The sequence below is a fragment of the Penaeus japonicus genome, unplaced genomic scaffold (genome assembly GCF_977035675.1).
Source record: "Penaeus japonicus unplaced genomic scaffold, GWHDUDI00000001_assembly GWHDUDI00000002, whole genome shotgun sequence".
NCBI classification, from domain to species: domain Eukaryota; kingdom Metazoa; phylum Arthropoda; class Malacostraca; order Decapoda; family Penaeidae; genus Penaeus; species Penaeus japonicus.
In genome coordinates this window covers 27,564,237-27,574,236 of record NW_028234404.1, presented here as the reverse complement: position 1 = coordinate 27,574,236, position 10,000 = coordinate 27,564,237, and the positions used below count along the sequence as shown (strand labels likewise).

The 10,000-nt window shown below is 23.4% G+C and overlaps 1 protein-coding gene across 1 annotated transcript in view; it reads right to left on the bottom strand.

The window, feature by feature from the left end:
• LOC122263189 (ubiquitin carboxyl-terminal hydrolase 22-like) overlaps positions 1-10,000 on the bottom strand; it is a gene marked incomplete in the record, with an annotated part of 107,705 nt that overhangs the window by 52,204 nt on the left and 45,501 nt on the right.

Here is a 10,000-nt window from a genome sequence, read left to right as displayed (position 1 = left end):
TTATATTTTTTATTATATATTATACCCAATATTGATTATAATGTCATAATATATTATTATTATGATATATGTATATATGTATATTATATTAATTTTATATTTTATAGTTCAAAATATAGTAGATTATATATATAGTTGAAGATATATATATATATATATATTATATAGTATTTTATATATTAGTTATATATATATATTTTATTCTTTATATATATATAATATATATATATTAAATATATATATATATCATATTTATACATATTTTATAAAGATATATATATAGATATATATTTATGTACATATATATTATATATACATATACATATTTATAGATATATTATATAATTATTGATATATATAATATATATATATACATACACATATTATATTATATATATTTTTCTAGATATGCTTTTTACATACTAAATATATTATAGAAAATTTATTATATATTATATTTATATGCATATATATATATTATATATAATACATATATATATATATATACATACTATATATATATATATATTATATATAGTTATATATTAATATATATATATATATCATAATGTGTGTATATTTTGTGGGTATTTTAAGATTATATATATTATATATATATATATAGTTACTATATGTTTTATATATTTAGTGATATATTATATATATATATTATTTGTTTTTTGAATATTATATCGATTCTTTATAGTTCAAATTTTATAATTTTTTCGCCGATGGTTATATATATTTCGATTGATATATATATGTATATATATATTATTTATAGATATACAATATAGATTATATATAGGGATTTTTATATTTTTTTTATATTAAATTAGATGTATATATTGAAGTATATTTTTTTATACATATAATATAGTTGGGATTTATAGTATCGTTATAGAGATATATAGTTGAATATATAGTTACGTTATATTATATATATATATATATTATATATATATTGAGTATATATATACTATATAGTCTTTATTATATGATATGATTATGATAACAACTTTCAATATATATATACTTATATATAAGTTTAATATTATTTGATATATAGATTATTATATTATATTATATAATTTTTTAACATATAATATATATTACGATATAATATATATTATACTACTATTCCATATACTTAACATATAGATTTAATATATATTTAATATTATCTATAGAACATTATTTTTATATATATATACATTTTATATATATATACATATATATATAATTATATATAGATATATATATATTGTATATTACATATATATAATATATTATATTTATATAGATATATACTTATACGTTAATTTTATATACGTATTGTTGATTGATATATATATATAACTTATATATACAATATATGTATATATATATATGTAATATATATATATTATATATAATATATATTCTCTATATATATATGATATATATATTATTTGATTTTATATATGTAAGGATATATGTATATAGGTTTATATATTTATTATATATATATATATTAGATATATATATAATTATATAAATAGATATATTATATGCTTTGATTCATATAATATATATTTGATAGTTGGAGAGATATGTATATATTCTATATTATTTAATATATATATATATATAATTGTTATATATATATATACATATGCCCTATATATATATATATATTTTATATATATTTATATATATATATTATATAATATATATTATATATATATCTATATTTTTATATATATTATATTTTATATATATATATATATATATATATATATACTATTTTATATATAACAGCTATATCACAATTATATTTCATATAGTTGTATATATATATACATATTTGCGCTATATATATGTATATATATGTTTATATTATGTATATATATATATATATATATCTTATATATATATTGGATATATTAAATTATATATAGACGTTATTTATATAGATATTATTATATATATATTAATATATTTAAAATATACATATGATTATATATAATTAATATTATACATATATATTTGATATATTATAGATGATATATATATATATATATATATTATATATATATATAAATATTTATTAGATTGATATATATTGTATATATACATATAATATATATTTATATATACATGAAATAGTAAATATACATACATATCATATATATATATATATATATATATAGATATATATATATATATTATATATACATAAAATATATACATATATATACACATATATATAATATATTTATATATCATATATATAATTTATATATTATATATATTCTATATATGAAGAGTTTTTTATATATTATATATATATATATATATATATTTAGATATATATATATATATATTTACATATTAATATATATTTATATATTACATGAAATATTAAATTATACATACATATAGTATATATATATATATATATATATATTATATATGTTACTATATATATATAAAATATATATATAATATAATATATATACACACATATGTATGTATATATCTTTATATATATAGATATATATATATATATATATATAATTATATATATATATATATATTTTATATATATACATACTATAATATATTTTTATATTAATACATTATATTATACATTTTTATATATATTAATATATAATATATATATATAATATATATATATTATATTTATATATATAATTTATTATATATATTATATATGTGTGTATATATATATTATATTTATATTTACTATATATATTTAATATATCATATATATTTATATATATATATATATTATATATATAGTTTATATATATATATGTATATATATATTTATATTTTATTATTATTATATCTATTCAATATACATTAAATGTATATTATAATAATATATGTTTATATTATGTATATATATATTATATATATATATATATATATATTATATTATATATATATATATAGATATATATATATCATAATATATTATCTATATATGTATATTTATATCAATATATATCTATACATATATATATATATATATATTTTATATATATATATATATATATATATATATATATATATATATATATTATATATATGTATATATAAATAAACATATATATATATAGATATATAATATTTGTATAGGTATATATATATATATATATATATAATATATATTATAATTATTATATAATATATTATATAATATATATATATAATATATATATATTATATATATATATATATATAATATATAATATATATATATATTATATATATATATATATATATATATATATAATATACTATATATTATTTATATATAATATATATATTATATATAATATATTATATACATATATATATATATAATATAATAAACCCAGCACGGAAAAAGCCTCACAATCCAGTGACGTGGAAGTGCGGTCCCAAGCCCGGAGTAAATGGTGAGAGGGCTTGGGCAGGAAAGGCATCCGGCTATAAAACCTTTGTCCAAACACCTCCTATGAACGGACACCCACGCTCCGGACAACGCACAATTCACAATCGCCTACGCGGGCAAGCGCATCGCGACACGCACCCACCGATCGTCATTAACAGCTGTGACGACTCCCCCCCGCGTGACCCCGCCCGACGGCCGCTACCCTCCGCACAGGACCGCGGCCGGGTAATGGGTTCTTAAAGAAGCAATTAGCTCAGCTCGCGGGTGGGAAAGGAGGACTGCGCAGTCAAACCGCATGGTAGACTCGACCCAACCGCCGGTGGGCCGCCGCCACTTCGCAAACCAACTCGAACGGGGCCGCGCGCCTTACAAACGCCGCACCCCCCCGGAAGGCGCGACCGTGCAAGCTCGGTGGGATGATAATGGGAGCCAGCGGAAGATCAAATAGTGACTACCGCTGTTTCGCGCTGTCGTGCAGGATCTCACAACGGTGGAAAGGGCCAATCAAGCCAAAGATCAACTGGGAAACGGCTATCTAGCGCTTTTACTTAACATGGCGGGAACTAAAAACAACAAAGTAAACGCGTGTTGGAGTCGGCTTTGCTGAGTCCGGAAACTTGAAAAGGAAGGGAGAGTGACCGCTGGTGCAGGTAAACAGCCTCTAACATGACGACAGAATAATATCTGGGTCAAGATCGAGGTGGCAGAAACCACTATGAATGTGGTTTGGCATCTACGCCACATCAAGTGGGGTGCTCGCGTCACGGATCCTGAAGAGAAAGACGACCATTCTGGGAAACAGCTTGGGGATGTGATGCTGAAGATACCAGATGCAGAGGTGACGTGGGCGCCTAGCAGGTGCCTTCAACGGGATCATGTCGGGGAAGGGAGCTTGGACACAGAGAGTTACGGGAAAAAGTACGGTGTCGGAATACGGAACGAAGGAGGATCGACAAAATTGTGGACTTTGCAACAGCTAAATAAAAAAAAGCATGGCAGTAGTTAACACCTACTTCCAAAAGAGATTGACCCGATGACGCAACTTATACTAGCGAGGGACAAAGTTACACAGGTGGGACCTACAATCATGTGCAACAGAAGGGAAACTGAAGACTCCTAATCACAGGATTGCTATGTCCTGCCAAAAAGAAGCGGTGCGGCCCCCTATTCCTCGCTAAACAGCACAAGCTGGTAGTCTGCAGGTAAAGATGAAACAACAGATTAAAAGAAGCGAAATTGGAACAAAGAAAACGCGCTGGTGGAAGTTAAACGAAGAGGAACATCAAAATAAATTTGTCCAGGAGGTGGATGAGGAAATTGAGGATATGGAAGAGCGGGGGGAAAAGAGTGGGAGCACATTGAGTGGGGTAGTCGGCCCGCGCTTAGTCCTACGGGAAACGGCTGTCGAGGTACTAGCGGCGTACTTCAGGCAGGAAAGGGAAGAAAGAAGAGACGTGGTGGTGGAACACCGAGGTGCAGGAATGCGATCAGCGGGACAAGCGAGAAAAGAAGCAAGGAGAGAGATCTAAATAGGATGTGAGGAAACTATTGTAGCCTTTAAACGAGGCAAATAAGGGAATCGCTGAAAAGAGAAGTGGGGCAAAAGCCCAAAATGAGTGGCAAAAGCGTACGAGGAGTTGTATAGTAGCCTTAGACGGCGGCAAGATGGGTAAAGGAAAAGCTATCAGGCCATAGCCAAGGCAGAAACATAAGGAGGCGCAAGATGTATACCAAACTAAGAGGTCTAAAAGACGGTGAAGGACTAGTGTTGACAGACGGCAAACAGATAAAAGAAAGCATGGAAAGCGAGTACTACCAACAATTGATGAAATGTAGAAGAACCCAAGAGTAGAATCTAGTGATTGAAGCTGGCAGAAGAAAGAGAAGACCGGATAGAGGAGGTTGGAGCCAGAAATGGAAGTGACCAACAGCAAATAAAAAGCGCATGAAGAAATGGTTCCTTTTAGCGGTGGCGAACCCCGGATGCACTCATAACAGTCGAAGCATGGAAGGCTATGGGCAGAACCAGCACGTGAGTGGCTATTCAGAGGTATTCAGAAAACATCTTGCGACGGATGCAATATGCCAGCATGCAATAGAGAGATAGTACTCTCCACATACCACCTCATTCTTCAAGAATACAAAGGGACATACAGGATTGCTTGGAAACTACCGGGGGCATCAAACTAACCTCACATCCCTAAAGACTCGTGGAAAGGATCATAGACAAGAGGATGTGGAGGGACAGTAGTTAGTAGTGGATCGGTTGTCTGACCACACAGTTTCGGGTTTATGGCCACACTCTAGAACGCACAACCTGACACAACTTTTTTGCACTCAGGCAGATAATGGAGACCAGCACAGGGAGGGGCAAAGGAAGAACAACATTGTATCTTCCATTGATCTTCAGAGAAAGCTCTCTACGATCGGGGTCGGTACCGAGACAAGAGCGTATGGAATTGTCTTCGCGAGCACAGGAGGGGGTGGAAGGAGAAATTACATCAGGTCTGATACAAGATAAGTATGAGAGCTATGTACGAGACTGTGGTGAGTGCGTGCGCGGCGGGCCCGTGATACGGAGGAGTTTGACGGTAACGGTGGGGCTGCATCAAGGGTCAGCACTTAGCCCATTCTTGTTCTTGCAGTCGATTATGGATTGCATGACGGAGGTGAGTCCAGTCGGCGAAGCGTCCTGGGGATATGGCTGTTTCGCGGCACGATCTGTCTCGAGGCGCCTCCTTGTTGCGGGAGAAGACGGAAAGGAGAGGTAGAGCTGAGAATTAGAGCTTGGAGGAATCGCCAATGCGGGAGACCACGAGGACATGAGATGTTCAGTAGACAGACCACAGACCGGCCGTCACGCTACTTTTGAAGATGAATGGTAGGAGGAAGAGACGTAGCCTCGGATGATGATCGCCTTCGAGGATGTACACACCCAGGTCTAAAGCATACACTCGGGTCCCGAGGACGCGCGCTGCAAACAGGTTTTAAAAGAAGTTTAAGTACCTGGCTCGCCTCACAAGTGCCAGGCGAAGGAATGGGAGGTGTTCGGGACAGGCGATAAGTCCACAACAAACGCAGCTAACCAAGCATTGGGCGTGCGTCGGACAAAGAAACCGCTACACAAGGCGGGTGATCGTCGGCGAAAGAAGAAGTGCTCAAAATAGAAGGTGCCGCGCCGAGGACTTGCCTCGCTTGGCGCTGAAAGCTCGCGCTCAGCAATAGCGGAAAGGCGGGTGGACCCAGAGCTGCGATGCATTATTGGAGCCACCCCCCCAGTAGCACGACATGGAGCGCAGGCGCCCCCCCCCCCCCCCCCCCCCCCCCCCCCACCCCCCACACCCCCCCCCCCCCCCCCCCCCTGATCCTGCCCTGTGATCCCAGTAAATTGGGAAAAGCCAGTAGAAAGAATAATAATATATATAAAATATATATATACATACATATATTATAAAATTATAATTAGATCTATATATATCATATATATATATATTATATATCTATATATATCTATATAGGTATATAATTCAACCAAAATATATATATAATAATAATAAATAATATATAATATATATATATATAAATATATATATATAATATCTATATATAATATTATATTTATATACTAATATAAAAAAAAAATAATATAAATAGATTTACAACTATATATATATATAATATATTATATATATAAATATATTAAATTCAACAGTAAAAAACATATAATATAAATTATAATATATATTTATATTAAACTATACATATATATATATATATATATATATATATAGATATAATATATATATATATATGTATATATATATCATATGTATATATATATAACATTAATTCTATATATATATATATGTTAATATATTCATATATATATATATAGTATATTATATATATATAATAAATATATGTGTCTATATATATAGTATATATACCAATATAAGATATATATAATATATATATATATATATATATATATAATACTATGTATATATATTTGATATATATATTAAGTATAATATATAATTATATATAAAAATATATAATATATAGATATATAAGGATTTGATAAAATATATATACAATAGATATAAATATATATACATATATATATAATATATATATACATATATATAAATATATGTATGCAATAAACACACATATAGATATATATATATATAAAATATAAAATTATAAGGAAATATAGTCTTATATTTATAATCTATACACACACACACAAATTATAAATATAATATATATAAATATATATATAGATATATATATATATATAAATATACTATAGATAAGTATATATATAAATGTGAATTATATATATATAAATATTGGTATATATATATATAAATAGTATATAATATGTGTATAAATTATATATATAATATAAATATATATTTATATATATATAGAATATATGTATCTATAATTTAGATTAAATATATAATATACTATAATTAAAAAATTGTATTTTTTATATATAATATATATTCATAATAAATGTATAATAATATATATATATATGTGTATATATTATATATATATTATAATATATATATTTAGATATAGATTGTATCTATAAACATTTAATAGATATAATATTTATAGATATATTATATATATAAATATCATATATATTTATATTATATAAATATATATAAATATAAAATATATATATATATAAAAAAAATATTAATGAATATATATACAATACAATATATATACAGTATATATATACATACAATAGAAATTATATATATCAATTTAAATTAACTATTATATATATTATAAATATAAATATTATATATATATATATCTATATATAAATATAAAATATATATTAATAAAGATTATATATATATATATTATTATATATATATATTAATATATATATATATATTAACATAAATAAATATAATAAATATATATATATAAATTACATATATACATATAATATATATATATAATATTACATATATACATATAATATATATATATACATACGTATATATATTAATATTATATATACATATAAATATTATGTAAACAATATATAAATATTATATATACATATATATCTAATATATAAAAAGAATATATACATATGATATTATTTAATATATATAATATCATACATAAACATTATATGTATATATATATACATATATAATATATATATATATAGATATAATATATAAATATACATATAATACATAAATATACACATATATATATGTATATATAACAAAAATATATATAATATACATATATAATACATTATAATATATATATATATATATATATTTTATTATTATATAAAGTAAATATACATTATATATACATATAAATATATTAATATATATGTATGTAAATAAATATATTATATATATGTATTTACATATATATATAATATAAATACATACATACAAATAATCTATATATATATATATAATAAGTACAGTATATATATTAATAAATATATACATATATATATACATATATATGGTGTAATACATATATATATAATATATATATATTTGAAATTAATATATATAATATATAATCATGTAAATAAATATATATATATATATTATATATATATATATATAAATGTATATATATCATATATATATATATCTATATATATAAATCTATATGTATATTTATAACTTAGTATATATAAATATATAGTATTTAATATAGTTAGATGGATATGTTTTATGTATAATATTATATATATATATGTTAATATAAATAATACATATATATATATATATATATAAATTTTAGATATATATATTATATATATATATAAATAATATATAAATCAATATTATAATATATGTGTAATATATATATTATATGTATATAATATATTATATAATATATATAAATAAATCTAATATATATAATATATATATATGTATATAGTTTATTTATATATTATATGTATTTATATATAATATAGATATATAATATTATATATATATTAAAATAAATGTATATAATAGTAATATGTATATATATATATATATATTATATGATATATATATATAGTAATATAATATATAAATATATATAATATATATATACATATATATAGAAATACAAATATATTATATATATATATTATCTATATAGATATATATACATAAAATACAAAAATATAATATATATATATAGATATATATATATATATATATATATATATAATGTATTATATGTATATAATACATATATATATATAATATATTACTATATGTGTGTATAAAGAAAATATAATTATATAGATATACAAAATATATATATATATAATAGCTATATCTAATTCTAATATATATATAATATAATGTACTTATAATATGCATATATATGGTACATACATATATATAATCTACTCAAGATTATAGTGTATATATATGATCATATATATTATATATATATAAATAATATATATAATATATTATATATAGATGTGTGTATTTATATTGTATATATATATACTATACATATATAATTAATGAATGTATA